Here is a 16,424-nt window from a genome sequence, read left to right on the forward strand (position 1 = left end):
ACTGTCCACCCCGGTGATCATTTACTGTTTTTGCATGAATTATGCGGTTTATTCAAATGTGCAGGTATTGCTATGGATGAAGTGAGGAAGAAACTATTCTCTTTATCGCTGTCTGGTAAGGCGGCGCATTGGTATAAATTACTGGATAATGGGGATTCTCTTGAATGGAATGATATTGTGCCCCGGTTTTATTCTAAGTTCTATCCTCCAAGTGAAATTCATAAGGATCGGAATCGCATATATAATTTTTGGCCTCATGATGGAGAGAGTATTGCCCAAGCTTGGGGGAGATTGAAGTCTTTAATGCTCAAATGCCCCATTCATGAGCTTCCTGGTAATGTTATTATTGATAATTTCTATGCAAGACTTTCTTTTCAAGACAAGACCTTGCTGGATACTTCTTGTTCTGGATCATTTACACGCAACAAAGAAGAGTTTAAAAGGGACCTTCTTGATCGAATCCAAGAAAATACTGAAGGATGGGAGAACGACAAGGATAGAGAATCAGGTATAATTTATGATTATAAATGCATTGAAGCTTTTATGGATACTGATAAATTTCGTAATATGAGTGCTACATATGGTCTTGATTCTCAAGTTGCTGTAAATCTTTATAAAGCTTTTGCCTCTCATTATGAATTGCCAAAGAAGAACTTTGATAAGTATCATGAACCTTATAAAGATAAAATTGATTCATCTATTAATAAATGTGTTGTAGTTGAAACTGCTGATCATGTCATTCCTGAAGCTTATATTGAAAAAACTCCTTTCCCTGCTAAAATGAAGGAGTACTCTGTTATAAATAGTGCGGTTCATAAAAGTGAAAAGAAACCTGTAGAACCTGAAGAACAAATAAAAGTTGAACCTGCTGTTGCAATAATTAAAGATCTTGTGACTGAAAATGTGGAGGATGGTCATATTATTTTCTGTGAAGATGCTTCACATATTGTTTCACATCCTAATAAACCCAAACAAGCTAGTGTTCCTATGCTATCTGTTAGAATTGGTGATCATTGCTATTATGGATTATGTGATATTGGTGCAAGTGTTAGTGCTATTCCGTATGAGCTTTACACGGAGATTATGCACGAAATTGATTCTTGTGAACTTGAAGATATTGATGTGGTTATTCAGCTGGCTAATAGAGAAACTATTTCTCCAATTGGTATTGTTCGAGATGTGGAAGTTTTATGCGGTAAGATTAAATATCCTGCTGACTTTTTGGTACTTGGTTCTACTGCTAGTGATTATTGTCCTATTATTTTTGGTAGACCTTTTCTAAATACTTGTGGAGCTATTATAGATTGCAAGAAAGAGAAAATTTTGACTAAATTTGCTGGTGAATCTTATGAGTTTAACTTCTCTAAATTTACTAAAACTCCTTATAAAGCTGATTTGCCTAGTAATGATATTAAAATGGAGCAATGTGCATCTATTGTTCTTGTTCCTAATAATCCTTTGCAGCAACATTTGGAGGATAGCGAGAGCGAAATTTTTAGGAAAGAAAGAGATGAGCTTGAGGAAATTTTTCTTCGCCAACCTATTCTCAAGCATGATTTACCGGTGGAAGATTTGGGTACAACACCGCCACCTAAGGAAGATCCTGTTTTTGATTTAAAGCCTTTACCTGATAATCTTAAATATGCTCATATTGATGATAAGAAAATATATCCTGTTATTATTAGTTCTAAGCTTTCAGAGATTGAGGAAGAAAGGTTATTGGAAATATTGAAGAAGCATCGAGGCGCTATTGGCTACACTCTTGATGATTTGAAGGGGATTTCTCCTTCTATTTGCCAACATGCTATTAATATGGAAGATGATGCAAAGCCTGTTGTTGAACCTCAGCGTCGTCTAATTCCAAAGATGAAAGAAGTGGTAAGGAATGAGGTACTACGACTCCTTGAAGCTGGTATTATATATCCTATTGCTGATAGTAGATGGGTTAGTCCTGTGCATTGCGTTCCCAAGAAAGGAGGTATGACTGTTGTGCCTAATGATAATGATGAGCTCATTCCTCAAAGAGTAGTTGTAGGGTATAGAATGTGCATTGATTTTCGAAAAGTTAATAAAGTTACTAAAAAAGATCATTACCCTTTACCCTTTATTGATCAAATGCTAGAAAGATTATCTAAAAATACTCATTTTTGCTTTCTTGATGGTTATTCTGGGTTTTCACAAATTGCTGTTAAAGCTAAAGATCAAGAGAAAACCACTTTTACCTGTCCCTATGGAACTTATGCTTATAGACGCATGCCTTTTGGTTTATGTAATGCTCCTGCTACTTTTCAAAGATGCATGTCTGCTATTTTTCATGGTTTTTGTGAAAGTATTGTAGAGGTATTCATGGATGATTTTTCCGTCTATGGGAATTCTTTTGATAGCTGCTTGCGAAACCTTGATAAAGTTTTGCAGAGATGTGAAGAAACTAACCTTGTTCTTAATTGGGAGAAATGCCACTTTATGGTTAATGAAGGAATTGTATTGGGACATAAAATTTCTGAGAGAGGTATTGAAGTTGATAGAGCTAAAGTTGAAGCAATTGAGAAGATGCCCTATCCGAGGGACGTTAAAGGTATTCGTAGTGTTCTTGGTCATGCTGGGTTTTATAGGAGATTTATTAAAGATTTCTCCAAGATTTCAAAGCCTCTTACTAATCTTCTTCAAAAAGATGTACCATTTGTTTTTGATGATGATTGTAAGGAAGCTTTTGAAACTCTTAAGAAAGCCTTAACAACTGCTCCTATAGTTGAACCCCCTGATTGGAACTTACCCTTTGAAATTATGTGTGATGCTAGTGATTTTCTTTGTAGGCGCTGTTCTTGGACAGCGAGTAGATAAAAAACTGAATGTTATTCATTATGCTAGTAAAACTCTTGATGCTGCTCAAAGAAATTATGCTACAACTGAAAAGGAATTATTAGCTGTAGTCTTTGCTTGTGATAAATTTAGATCTTATATTGTTGATTCAAAAGTTACTATTCATACTGATCATGCTGCAATTAGATACCTAATGACAAAGAAAGATGCTAAGCCGAGGCTTATTAGATGGGTACTTCTTTTGCAAGAATTTGATTTACATATTATAGATAGGAAAGGTGCTGATAATCCTGTTGCTGATAATTTGTCTAGATTGGAAAATATTGCTTATGATCCTGTTCCTGTTAATGATAGTTTTCCAAATGAACAATTGGCTGTAATAAAGGTGAGCTCGCGAGACAGTCCTTGGTATGCTGATTATGCTAACTTTATTGTTTCCAAGTACTTGCCTCCAACCTTTTCAGCTCAGCAAAGGAGGAAATTCTTTTATGATTTGAGGCATTATTTCTGGGATGACCCACACTTATATAAAGAAGGAGTGGATGGTATTATGCGAAGATGTGTTCCCGAATATGAACAACAGGAGATATTGAGTAAATGTCATGGTAGTGCTTATGGAGGACATCACGCCGGAGAAAGAACCGCGCAAAAGGTTCTACAATCAGGTTTTTATTGGCCAACTCTCTTCAAAGATGCGAGAAAGTTTATTTTATCTTGTGATGAATGCCAAAGGGTTGGTAATATCTCCAGACGCAATGAAATGCCTATGAATTATACTCTTGTTATTGAACTGTTTGATTATTGGGGATTTGACTTCATGGGACCTTTTCCGTCTTCGGAAGGTAACACTCATATACTTGTTGCTGTCGATTATGTTACTAAATGGGTGGAAGCTATACCTACAAAAAGTGCTGATGGTGAGACCTCTTTAAGAATGCTTTTAGATATTATTTTTCCTAGATTTGGAGTGCCTAGATATATTATGACTGATGGAGGTTCTCATTTTATTCATGGAGGATTTAGAAAAACTCTTGCTAGGTATGGTATTAATCATAGAATTGCTTCTGCTTATCATCCTCAAACTAGTGGTCAAGTAGAATTATCAAATAGAGAGATTAAATCTATTTTGGGAAAGACCGTTAATAAAACTAGAAAGAATTGGGCTAGTAAATCGAAGGATGCACTTTGGGCTTATAGAACTGCTTATAAAAATCCCATGGGAATGTCACCTTATAAAATGGTTTATGGGAAAGCTTGTCATTTACCTTTAGAACTAGAGCACAAAGCTTATTGGGCTGTTAGAGAATTAAATAAAGATCCTAAACTTGCCGGTGATAAGAGGTTGTTGCAATTAAGTTCTCTAGATGAATGGAGAAGTGAAGCTTATGAAAATGCTAAACTCTTTAAAGAGAAAGTTAAAAAATGGCATGATAGGAGGATTATCAAAAGAGAATTTAATATTGGGGATAAAGTCCTATTGTATCGGTCTCGTCTCAGATTCTTTGCAGGGAAATTACTCTCAAAATGGGAAGGACCATATGTTGTCGAGGAGGTGTATCGTTCAGGAGCAATCAAAATTAGCTCTCTCCAAGGCAATGCTACGCAAGTGGTGAATGGACAAAGACTCAAGCATTATATCTCGGGTGATTCTTATAATGTTGATGTTGATATTATTCAAGTGGAAACACCGGAGGCCTACATCAAAGGGCAAACTGACAGTCCGCCAGAACTCGACTTTGAATAGGTAACAGTACTGATAAAGAAAAGTACGCAATTTACTTTCCGAACAATATTTTTGCTGTTTTTGGAAAATATGCGAAATTACGAGTTCGAAACGGAGTGGAAAGGACGCACGAGGGGGTGCCACCATAGGGCGGCGCGGCCTGACCTGGGCCCGCGCCGGCCTATGGTTTGGCCGCCCCGTCGCTCCTTTCCGACTCTGGTTCGATCTGGTATTTTCCTTATTTCGCGAAAATATTTGCTATATAATCTCCCGGACCCCTAGAGGTCCGTATATCGTGTTTTCGACGTGTTTTGTTTCGAGCTGTTTCTGCCAGGATTTGCTTCGGATCTAGAGCCATCATGTCTTCGTCGGAAACTCCGAAGGACAGCTCCAGCAAGGATGTTGGCAACTTGTACATGGAGGAGCTGAAGATGCACCCCAAGGAGTTGCTGCTCGTTGAAGGAGAACTGCAGGTCAAGGATGTCCAGGGTCCTAAAGGAGAAGGAAGCCTGGAAGACAGGATGGAGAAGCTAGAACAAGAGGTTTTCAAGTACAAGAAGATGGCTGAGCGTGAGGTGGATATCTTCCACAAGATTGTGTCTGAACTCATTGCTGAACATGAGAAGGAAACTGCAAAGCTTTGGAGCGACATCCTCTCACTGCACGACACCACCAACAAGCTCCAAGCACAACTCTATGATTTTCAGAATCAGAACTGTGAGTATGAAAACAGGTTTAAATACATAAGCCGTGCTGCTAGTTTCAGGATCCCCGAGACCAAGATGTCGTTTCTTGATGGAGAGCCTCTTCCTTGGAAGTTTGATGACGGGAATTCATCACCACCATCGCCGAAGGAGTAATTCATCATCGGTATTGGCATCCCCTTGGTTTGTTCCAAGCTTGGGGGAGTGCCGCGGTATCACATTATCACTACCTTTTACTTTTATTGTCAAGTAGTGTCATATCATGAGTAGGGAAGTTATCGTATGAGATGGGTTGCGTTTGGAAGTATCTCTCCTTTAGTTGGTTATCTATGTATCCCTTGGTGTGAGTTATCGTTATGGAATATTAATGAGAAGTCTTATCATTTACATATTGCACATCTTATTTTAGTTTGCAATCTCTACTATATGATTCACCTTGTTGTTAGTATTGGTATCACTTTGGGAGCATTGAATAAATCTATTTGGTTTTGGCAAACTTAGCATGGGTCAATAGCAACAACACTTTAAGGTTTAAATAGAAAAGAGAAATACCTGTAGATGTTTCATTGTCTTTCTTGTTAGCTCATAGCTTACTATTCTGAAGTAAAATTGTTTGTGCTTACAAGGAAGATGCATGATTGTTTCTATCACATGTATATTAGTTTGTTTCCCTCGACTCTTATGCTTGCTAATTAACCTTGCTAGCCAAAGACCTGTACTGAGAGGGAATACTTCTCGTGCATCCAAACCTTAACCCAAACCTATGTCATTGGTGTCCACCATACCTACCTACTACATGGTATTTTCTGCCATTCCAAGTAAATACTTCATGTGCTACCTTTAAACAATTCAAAACTTAGTATCTCTTATTTGTGTTAATGTTTCATAGCTCATGAGGAAGTATGTGGTGTTTTATCTTTCAATCTTGTTGGGCAACTTTCACCAATGGACTAGTGGCTTCACCCGCTTATCCAATAAGTTTGCAAAAAGAGCTGGCAATGGGATTCCCAGTCCCAAATTAATTAAATTAAATAGACACTCCTCCATGGTATGTGATTGATGGACGGCACCCGAAGGATTCGGTTAGCCATGGCTTGTGTAAGCAAAGGTTGGGGGGAGTGTCATCATCATAATAAAACTAAAATAAAAAGGCACTCCTTCATGGTATGAGATTGTTGGCAGGCACCCGAGGATTCGGTTAGCCATGGTTTGTGAAAGAAAGGTTGGAAGGAGTGCCACGTAAAATGAAAACAATATGGGAGCCGCTCTTAGGAGGTTGTCTGGCAAGGGGGTTAGAGTACCCGCTACCAGTCGTTGACAACAACAAACACCTCTCAAAATGTTACTTTTATTCTCTTTATATGATTGCAAAACTGAAAAAGCTCTAGCACATGATTTAATCCCTGCTTCCCTCTGCGAAGGGCCTGTCTTTTACTTTATGTTGAGTCAGTAAACATATTTCCCTCCATCTCAAGCAAGCATTTGAGTAGTTGTGATCAAACCATTATATTGTGATTTGCTACATCATGTCTTTTATTCTTCCTTGTTTAGTACAAGTTTTATCTGAATGAATATAGCTTTGCAAGTTATCAATGATCATGAGAAGACCATTATGATTGAGTATGCAAGTTGTGCCTTATAAACTTTAACATGAGAGCGCTGCTCAATGAGATAAATATAATCTGTTAATTGTTCTCTGACCAAGAACGAAGTTTGCCATCACCAATCATGATTTCTCATGCACCTTTACTTGTGATTACCTTATACTTGTTTCAATATGAGTTATAAGAGGTTGTCTACTATAATGTCCTGTGTGAATGAATATGATGCTTCTTGTCCGTATTTTATTTATCGACTCTTCACTCCATAAACATGTGGTCATGTCTATCGAGCTCAGTTTCGCTTGGGGACAAGCGAAGTCTAAGCTTGGGGGGAGTTGATACGTCCAATTTGCATCACTATTTTATATCATAATTTGCTGCTATTCATTGATATATTTCATATTGGGACACATTACTTATGTTATTTCATCTATTTTGCATGTTTCATCATTATTGGAGGATCGAACACCGGAGCCAGGATTCTGCTGGAAAAAGCACCGTCAGGACGCAATATTTCGGAAGATCAACTCTGGAAGGAAATTATACCAAAAATCCTATTTTTCAAGATGACGGAGGAAGCCAGAAGGAGGAGCCAGGAGGAGCCAGGGTGGGCCCACACCCTAGGGCGGCGCGGCCCAGGCCCTGGCCGCGCCGCCATGTGGTGTGGAGGGCCCACGGCCCCTTTCGCCTCCTTTTCTTCGTCAAACCCTTCGTCCCGAAGACCTAAGCCACAGAGGGTACCTCGCGAAGAGTTACAGCCGCCTCTGCGGGGCGGAGAACACCAGAGAGAAAAGAGCTCTCCGGCGGGCAGGAATCCGCCGGGGAAATTCCCTCCGGGAGGGGGAAATCGACGCCATCGTCACCGTCATCGAGCTGGACATCATCGCCATCACCATCATCATCATCTCCACCATCATCACCGCCGTCATCACCGCTGGACACCGTCACCGCCATAGCAATTTGGGTTTGATCTTGATTGTTTGATAGGGGAAACTCTCCCGGTATCGATTTCTACTTGTTGTTGATGCTATTGAGTGAAACCATTGAACCAAGTTTATGTTCAGATTGTTATTCATCATCATATCACCTCTGATCATGTTCCGTATGATGTCTCGTGAGTAGTTTGTTTAGTTCTTGAGGACATGGGTGAAGTCTAAATGTTAGTAGTGAACTATGGATGAGTAATATTCAATGGTGTGATATTTAAGTTGTGGTGTTATTCTTCTAGTGGTGTCATGTGAACGTCGACTACATGACACTTCACCATTTATGGGCCTAGGGGAATGCATCTTGTATTCGTTTGCCAATTGCGGGGTTGCCGGAGTGACAGAAACCTAAACCCCCGTTGGTATATCGATGCAGGAGGGATCGCAGGATCTCAGAGTTTAAGGCTGTGGTTAGATTTATTTCTTAATTACTTTCTTGTAGTTGCGGATGCTTGCAAGGGGTATAATCACAAGTATGTATTAGTCCTAGGAAGGGCGGTACATTAGCATAGGTTCACCCACACAACACTTATCACAACAATGAACATTATTTAGCCGTATGTAGCGAAAGCACTAGACTAGAATCCCGTGTGTCCTCGAGAACGTTTGGTCATTATAAGTAAACAAACCGGCTTGTCCTTTGTGCTAAAAAGGATTGGGCCACTCGCTGCAATTATTACTCTCGCACTTTACATACTCGTACTTTATTCAACTGTTACATCAAACCCCCCTGAATACTTGTCTGTGAGCATTTACAGTGAATCCTTCATCGAAACTGCTTGTCAACACCTTCTGCTCCTCGTTGGGATCGACATTCTTACTTATCGAAGATACTACGATACACCCCCTATACTTGTGGGTCATCACCTATCATGATCAAGATCATCTTATTGTAATGCTACATGTTGTGTTTGTTGGGATCCGATGAATATGGAATACTATGTCAAGTTGATTATAGATCTATCTTATATGTGTTGTTTATGATCTTGCATGCTCTCAGTTGCTAGTAGAGGCTCTGGCCAAGTTGATACTTGTAACTCCAAGAGGGGGTATTTATGCTAGATAGTGGGTTCATGTCTCCATTGAATCTGGGGGAGTGACAGCAACCCCTAAGGTTGTGGATGTGTTGTTGCCACTAGGGATAAAACATCAATGCTTTGTCTAAGGATATTTGTATTGGTTACATTACACACAGTACTTAATGCAATTGTCTGTTGTTTGCAACTTAATGCTGGAAGGGTGCGGATGCTAACCCGAAGGTGGACTTTTTAGGCATAGATGCATGCTGGATAGCGGTCTATGTTCTTTGTCGTAATTCCCTAAGTAAATCTCATAGTAGTCATCATGATATTTATGTGCATTGTTATGCTCTCTCTATTTGTCAATTCCCAACTGTAATTTGTTCACCCAACATGTTATTTATCTTATTGGAGAGACACCACTAGTGAACTGTGGACCCCGGTCCATTCTTTTACATCTGAAATACAACCTACTGCAATCATTGTTCTCTGTTGTTCTTTGCAAGCAAACATCATTCTACACACCATACGTTTAATCCTTTGTTTACAGCAAGCCGGTGAGATTGACAACCTCACTGTTAAGTTGGGGCAAAGTATCTTGATTGTGTTGTGCAGGTTCCACGTTGGCGCCGGAATCCCTGGTGTTGCGCCGCACTACACTCCTTCACCAACAACCTTCATGTGGCCTTCATCTTCTACTGGTTCGATAACCTTGGTTTCTTACTGAGGGAAAACTTGCTGCTGTACGCATCACACCTTCCTCTTGGGGTTCCCAACGGACGTGTGCTTCACGCGTCATCAGGTCCCGAGAAAGCATTCACATAGGGTGATGAAGATGGAGATGTGGAGGATAGAATTGGGAGTCAGCTGGTGTAGCTGTAGCCCATAAGCAAAGAGCAATCCACGAAGAAATTCGTGGATAGGAGTAGACAAGCCGCGGATAATATGGTCAACAAAGATTACCCGGTATCCGATGCGGGGCGTCGGGAAGCTTTCTTCGCTGGGGAAGACTAGCGTCTCATCCTTCTTCACTAGCTCTAGTTTCTTGAGCAGGTTCACATCTTGATTGGAGATCTCGGATCTCTCCCACTCGGTGAACTCCAGGTTTTCCGCCGCCATTGGAGAGGTGTGCCTTGAGAGCCTCGCTCGTGGTGGCATCAACGTTGGTGCTGGAGAGATTGCAGACGAGGGCGAGCGCAGGAGCTTGTGTGTTTGCAATGGGGATTTTTGGACAAAGAGAGGATATGAGTACGGCGCGGCAAAGGGGATAGCAGGAGGAAGAAGAAGACTATTTATAATAAGCCAGCGAAACGTCGCGCCGTTGGATGATGGGAGAACGGATTTGATGAATTACACATGTTTAGGGGTAAAAAGTATTTTTTACTTGGACGTAACTACACAAGCGCCACAGTGCGCGTGCCAGAAAAAGCGGAGGACGTGTGTCCCCCACTTGCGTAACGTGTCACAGACCGCATGATGCGGGGTGGCTTTTGGACACCTCCTCCTCAAGACCGACAAGCCCTCCTCGTGGCCCAAGGACACGAGCTCGGGCCAAAGCCATACATGATAAGGTGAATTCACTCCTTTCTACACTTGATCTCGACATAACCTTGGACAGATTGCTACCTCATATCTATGTCTATGTGTCTTTAGGTACCAATCTCGCCAAGGACCCGAAGGAAGCATCAATGAGCCGAGGAGAGGGAAGCCACATGGTTCAAGGAAGAAGAAGGGAAGACCGAAGAGACGAAGAAGGAGGGCTCCAGCCGCCGACCACAACACCTGGCCGGCACTGCCGCCCCCACCAGGCCGGCACTGCCGGTGGACTCACCCCGGCACTGCCGCCCCATCTTCCCCGGCACTGCCGGCCTCACCGGCACTGCCGCCCCGAGCACGCCGGCACTGTCGGCCCCATCAAAGTCAACTTCATCCCAACAGTCTATTTATCATATATGGACCTAAATACTTTATTGTAATGCCCTTTATACCCCTGGACGGATCTGGGCCTATATATACCTCATCCCTCTCCCCAAATTAGGGTTAGACAAGATTTAGGCTTAAACTACTTTGAGCTTTGTCTCCCTAGAACTATGTTCTTTGTATCAAGGCACTCTTGAGGGATTTCTGCTCTTCATGGATGATTCAAGGCTTCTACCTCTTTCATCCAAGTTCTAGTTGGGATCTCCATCACCAATCTCTCACTTGTTAGATTCTACACAAGGGTCTCTCTAAGAAGTGATTCTATTGGCTTGGTTTAACCTACCAAGGGAGTAAATTTGGTTTTTGTTGGGTTGTGTGTGTTTGTATCTGGATCTTATGTGTGTTCTTCCCCTTTCCCATCTCCCCCATCCACTCACTTGGTCAAATTCGTGGGATCTTGGCACATCCTAGCCCTTAGGCCACATCAAATGGTATCAGAAGCTCTTGGTTAGCCCGGATTTGACCCCCATCCATCCAATTTCGCCCCAAAATGTTTTCCGAAAAATTTCCCAAAAAATAGCCCTAAATTGCCTTTGGTCACATCTGTGATTTCGTTGCGTTTTGAGTGGTTTTGATCCATGGATTTTGTGTCCCTAAGGTTGATCTATCTTTCCCCCATCTTTTCCCTTTCAATTTTGTCCGATTTCATGCAAATATGAGGATTTTTGGTCCGTTCGTGCTCAAAATCGACGAACAATTTGTGCTGTTCTTGAGAGGCCGGCACTGTCGGTCAGTGCACAGCGGCACTGCCGCGCGACCGGAACTGCCGGTGGGACTCGGCCGGCACTGCCGCCAGCCGTCGTCTTCCCAACACAGCACCACCACCGCGTCACCCGCCCCTGGCCAGCTCAATCTCGCTCGCCTGGGAATCTTGCCGGCTATGTGCTGTTCCAGTTTTCGTCCAATTTTGACTCCAGTATGTGCCCCAAATTTTGACAACTTTCCGGCGCCCGTTTGACCCCAAACTTTCACAGTTATCCCTTTTCATATTAACTCTAATTTTGACACCGTTTTCGAAATTTTTCGACTCCAAAATTTTGACAACCTCGATCGCTCGTCGTGACCCAAATTTTCGGGCATTGAATTATTTTGCTCGGTTTCCGTTTTGGAGTGCAAGGATTGTCGATCGAGCTTCCACGTCTACATCAACACTGCGGCGACACCTTCGGCACCCCGGATCCCGGCGCAACTACGACACCATCGTCGCCATCATCGCAAGTTGTGTGTTCCGACACCGCCTAACATTTTCATCTAGGTATAACTTGCTCCCCACCTTGTAACCCCTCTTCTTTTGCGACCTATCCTATCGAGCATTGATTATCAAGTGTTGCGAGACATTGCACGTGGCCCCGATTGTGAGGTGTATGTGTAGTGTGGAGTAAAGCTTCTAAGCAAACACTCGTGTGGCAAGATAGCAAAAGCAAGGCTAACGCTAACATAGTGCGAGAAAAGCCGCAAAAATACAAAAAATGAGTGCAAGCGTGATACGTCTCCAATGTATCTATAATTTCTGATGTTCCATGCTTGTTTTATGACAATACCTACATGTTTTGCTCACACTTTATAATGTTTTTATGCGTTTTCCGGAACTAACCTATTAACAAGATGCCGAAGTGCCAATTCCTGTTTTCTGTTGTTTTTGGTTCCAAAAAGGTTGTTCGGGCAATATTCTCGGAATTCGACGAAACGAAGACCAAACATCATAATTCACCGAGACGGACCAGGACACCGAAGGAGAGTCGGAGGGGAGGCCTGGGGCCCCCACACCATAGGGCCGCGCGGGCTCAGGCCTGGCCGCGCCGGCCTATGGGGAGGGCGCCCTGGTGCCCCTCCTGCGCCGCCTCTTCACCTATAAGACCCCTTTCGACCTAAAAACGCGATACGAATTGATGAAACTCCAGAAAGACTCCAGGGGCGCCGCTGCCATCGCGAAACTCCAATTTGGGGGACAGAAGTCTCTGTTCCGGCACCCTGCCGGGATGGGAAAGTACCCCTGGAAGCCATCTCCATCGACGCCACCGCCTCCATCATGCTCCGTGAGTAGTTCCCCCATGGACTACGGGTTCTAGCAATAGCTAGTTGGTACTCTCTCTCCCATGTACTTCAATACAATGATCTCATGAGCTGCCTTACATGATTGAGATCTATCTGATGTAATCGGTGTTGTGTTTGTTGGGATCCGATGGATGATACATTATGATTAGTCTATCTATAAAGTTTGTGAAGTTATTGTTGCTGCAATCTTGTTATGCTTAATGCTTGTCACTAGGGCCCGAGTGGCATGATCTTAGATTTAAGCTATATAATTATTGCTTAGACTGTATCTACAAGTTGTTTGCACATATTGCTGTCCGGAACCCGAGGCCCCAAAGTGACAGAAATTGGGACAACCGGAGGGGAAGGCTGTGATATGAGGATCACATGTTTTCACCAAGTGTTAATGCTTTGCTCCGGTGCTCTATTAAAAGGAGTACCTTAATAGCCAGTAGATTCCCTTGAGGCCCGACTGCCACCGGCTGGTAGGACAAAAGATGTCATGCAAGTTTCTCATTGCGAGCACGTATGACTATATATGGAAAACATGCCTACATGATTAATAATCTTGATGTTCTGTCTTAATGCTATTTCAATCCTATCAATTTCCCAACTGTAATTTGTTCACCCAACACTTGTCACTTGTTATTGGAGAGTTACCACTAGTGTAGATCGCTGGGAACCCCGGTCCATCTCTCATCATCATATACATGTTCTATATGTCATTGGAAGTAGTATCAACTATTTTCTGGTGCCATCGCCTCTGTGTTATTGCTACTGCTGCTGTGTTACTGTTACTATTGCTCTCATATTACTGTTGCTTTCACATCACCCCTGTTACTAGTGCTTTTCCAGGTGCAGCTGAATTGACAACTCAGTTGTTAAGGCTTATAAGTATTCTTTACCTCCCCTTGTGTCGAATCAATAAATTTGGGTTTTACTTCCCTCGAAGACTGTTGCGATCCCCTATACTTGTGGGTTATCAAGACTATTTTCTGGCGCCGTTGCCAGGGAGGCATAGCTCTACTCATAAGTTCAGCTGGGGAGTACATTCTACCTCTCTCCTGTTTTTATTTTATTTTGTTTTGCTTTGTTTACTTTTGTTTAGTTTATTTGTGCTTAGTTTATTTCTGTCTTGTTTTATTTTTCTTAGTTTACTTTTGTCTAGATTCTTTTTGTCTTTCTTTATTTTTCTCATATATCCAAAAATCCATAAAAATTTGAAAAACCTAAAAATTAAAAACTGTTGTTATGGAAGAACGCATAACTATGTTGGAGCTTATAGAATTATATAATAATTATGGAGAATCAAGAGCGGGTGAAGTGATGAGTGATGTGATAGAAAAATTGAATACAATTGCTAAAATCTTGCTTAAACGCCATGATATAAACTGTTGCTCTCAACAGGATACTAAACATCTGAAATTCCAATGTGGCTTTAGTGAAGAAGTTTTAATTATGAACTACAATTGGAATAACTATATTCATCTTGGGTTCGAAGAAGTAGAACAATTTGTCATATTTATGGGAGCCTTTGAGATCGAATCATTCATGGTTAAAAATTATGAAACTTGTGTTGTTTGTAAGGACCTTAAAGATTATGTCTCTTCTATCCTTAATTTTTGCATAGAAAGCTACAGTGATAATCCTTATATCATTGATTATAAAGAGAGACTCATTAATGCACAAGAATGCACTCATAATTTGCAGGAACCTATGGAAGAAGAAATTGATGAACCTGAAAGCTCATTAGATGAAAAAGAGGAGGAGATTGATGAACTATAAAGCTCATTGGATGAAAAAGAAGAGGAGAGTGATGAACAAAAGGAGGAAGAATGGATTAGCTACCCATGCCAACCTTCTAATGAGAGTAACTCTTTATCTCTTACACTATTTGATTGTCCTCCATGCTTACCAAAGGAGGTTGAATGTTATATTCCTGTGGATTCTCTTGAAATATTACCTATGAGTAAAACTTGTGAGAATATTTATGCTACTGTTATCTATGATAATCCATGCTATTTTGATAAATCTTATGATAATGCTTTGTTTGTTCCTAATGTCGAAATGCATGGTACTAAAGAATTTTGCTTGGCAAATGTTTATGATAAAGCTCTAGATGATGGTCCTATGTTACTTGATAATAATAATTTCACTACTAATGAAAATGGGATTGGAGAGTTCTTGACTTTATCTATGAGTCCCATATCTCTTGAGATTGATCAACCATCTTGTTATATTATTGATAAAAGTGGGTTTGAAAGTTTTAATCCCACTATTTTTGAGCTTGATAAAAATTATGTGTTTATGGATCATGAAAAACATGTTGTATGTGATAGTTATATTGTTGAGTTTGTTCATGAAGCTACTGAAAATTATTATGAGAGAGGAAAATATGGTTGTAGAAATTTTCATGGTACTAAAACATCTCTCTACATGCTGAAAATTTTGAAGTTACTCGTGTTTTATCTTCCTATGCTTGTCACTTTATTCCTCATGAATTTATTTGTGTACAAGGTTCCTATGCATACGAAGTGGGTTAGACTTAAATGTGTTTTGAATTTGCTTCTTGATGCTCCTTTTGCTTCATTTTCTATTTTCCATGTGAGCATCATTAAAATTGTTGAGCCCATCTTAATGGCTATAAAGAAAGAACTTCGTGGGAGATAACCCATGTTTTTATTTTGCTACTGTTTTGTTGTGTCTTGGTAGTTGTTACTGCTGTAGCAACCTCTTCTTATCTTTATTTTGTTGCAATTTTGTGCCAAGTGAAGTCTCTAATAGAAGGATGATACTAGATTTGGATTTCTGCGCAGAAACAGATTTCTATCTGTCACGAATTTGGGCAGGGTTCTCTGTAGGTAACTCAGAAAAATCTGCCAATTTACGTGCGTGTTCCTCAGATATGTACGCAACTTTTATTAGTTTTGAGTTTTCTGATTTGAGCAACGGAAGTACCTCTTAAAAATTTGTCTTTACTGGCTGTTCTGTTTTGGCAGATTTTTTCTCTGTTTTTTGCATTGTCTCTTGTGGACTTTAAGTGAGGCTTTCTAGACGTGGAGAGCTGTAGCTAATGTTTTATTGAGTTCTTTCAATGTGTAACTACAGGACTAAAGTGGATTAAAGTTTTTTGAGTACTAACCCCTCCAATGAAGTTTATGAGAAGTTTGGTGTGAAGGAAGTTTTCAAGGGTCAAGAGAGGAGGATGATATATGATCAAGAAGAGTGAAAAGTCTAAGCTTGGGGATGCCCCCGTGGTTCATCCCTGCATATTTCAAGAAGACTCAAGCGTCTAAGCTTGGGGATGCCCAAGGCATCCCCTTCTTCATCAACAATTTATCAGATTTCTTCTATTGGAACTATATTTTTATCCGGTCACATCTTAAGTGCTTTACTTGGAGCGTCTGTATGTTTTTATTTTTGTTTGTGTTTGAATAAATTTGGATCCTAGCAATCCTTGTGTGGGAGAGAGACACGCTCCGCTTTTTCATATGAACACTTGTGTTCTTCGCTTTTACTTTTAATGTTCAATGGTAAAAGTTGGAAGCTGTTGCATT

The sequence above is a fragment of the Lolium perenne genome, unplaced genomic scaffold, assembly GCF_019359855.2.
Source record: "Lolium perenne isolate Kyuss_39 unplaced genomic scaffold, Kyuss_2.0 unplaced28, whole genome shotgun sequence".
In the NCBI taxonomy this organism is placed as follows: domain Eukaryota; kingdom Viridiplantae; phylum Streptophyta; class Magnoliopsida; order Poales; family Poaceae; genus Lolium; species Lolium perenne.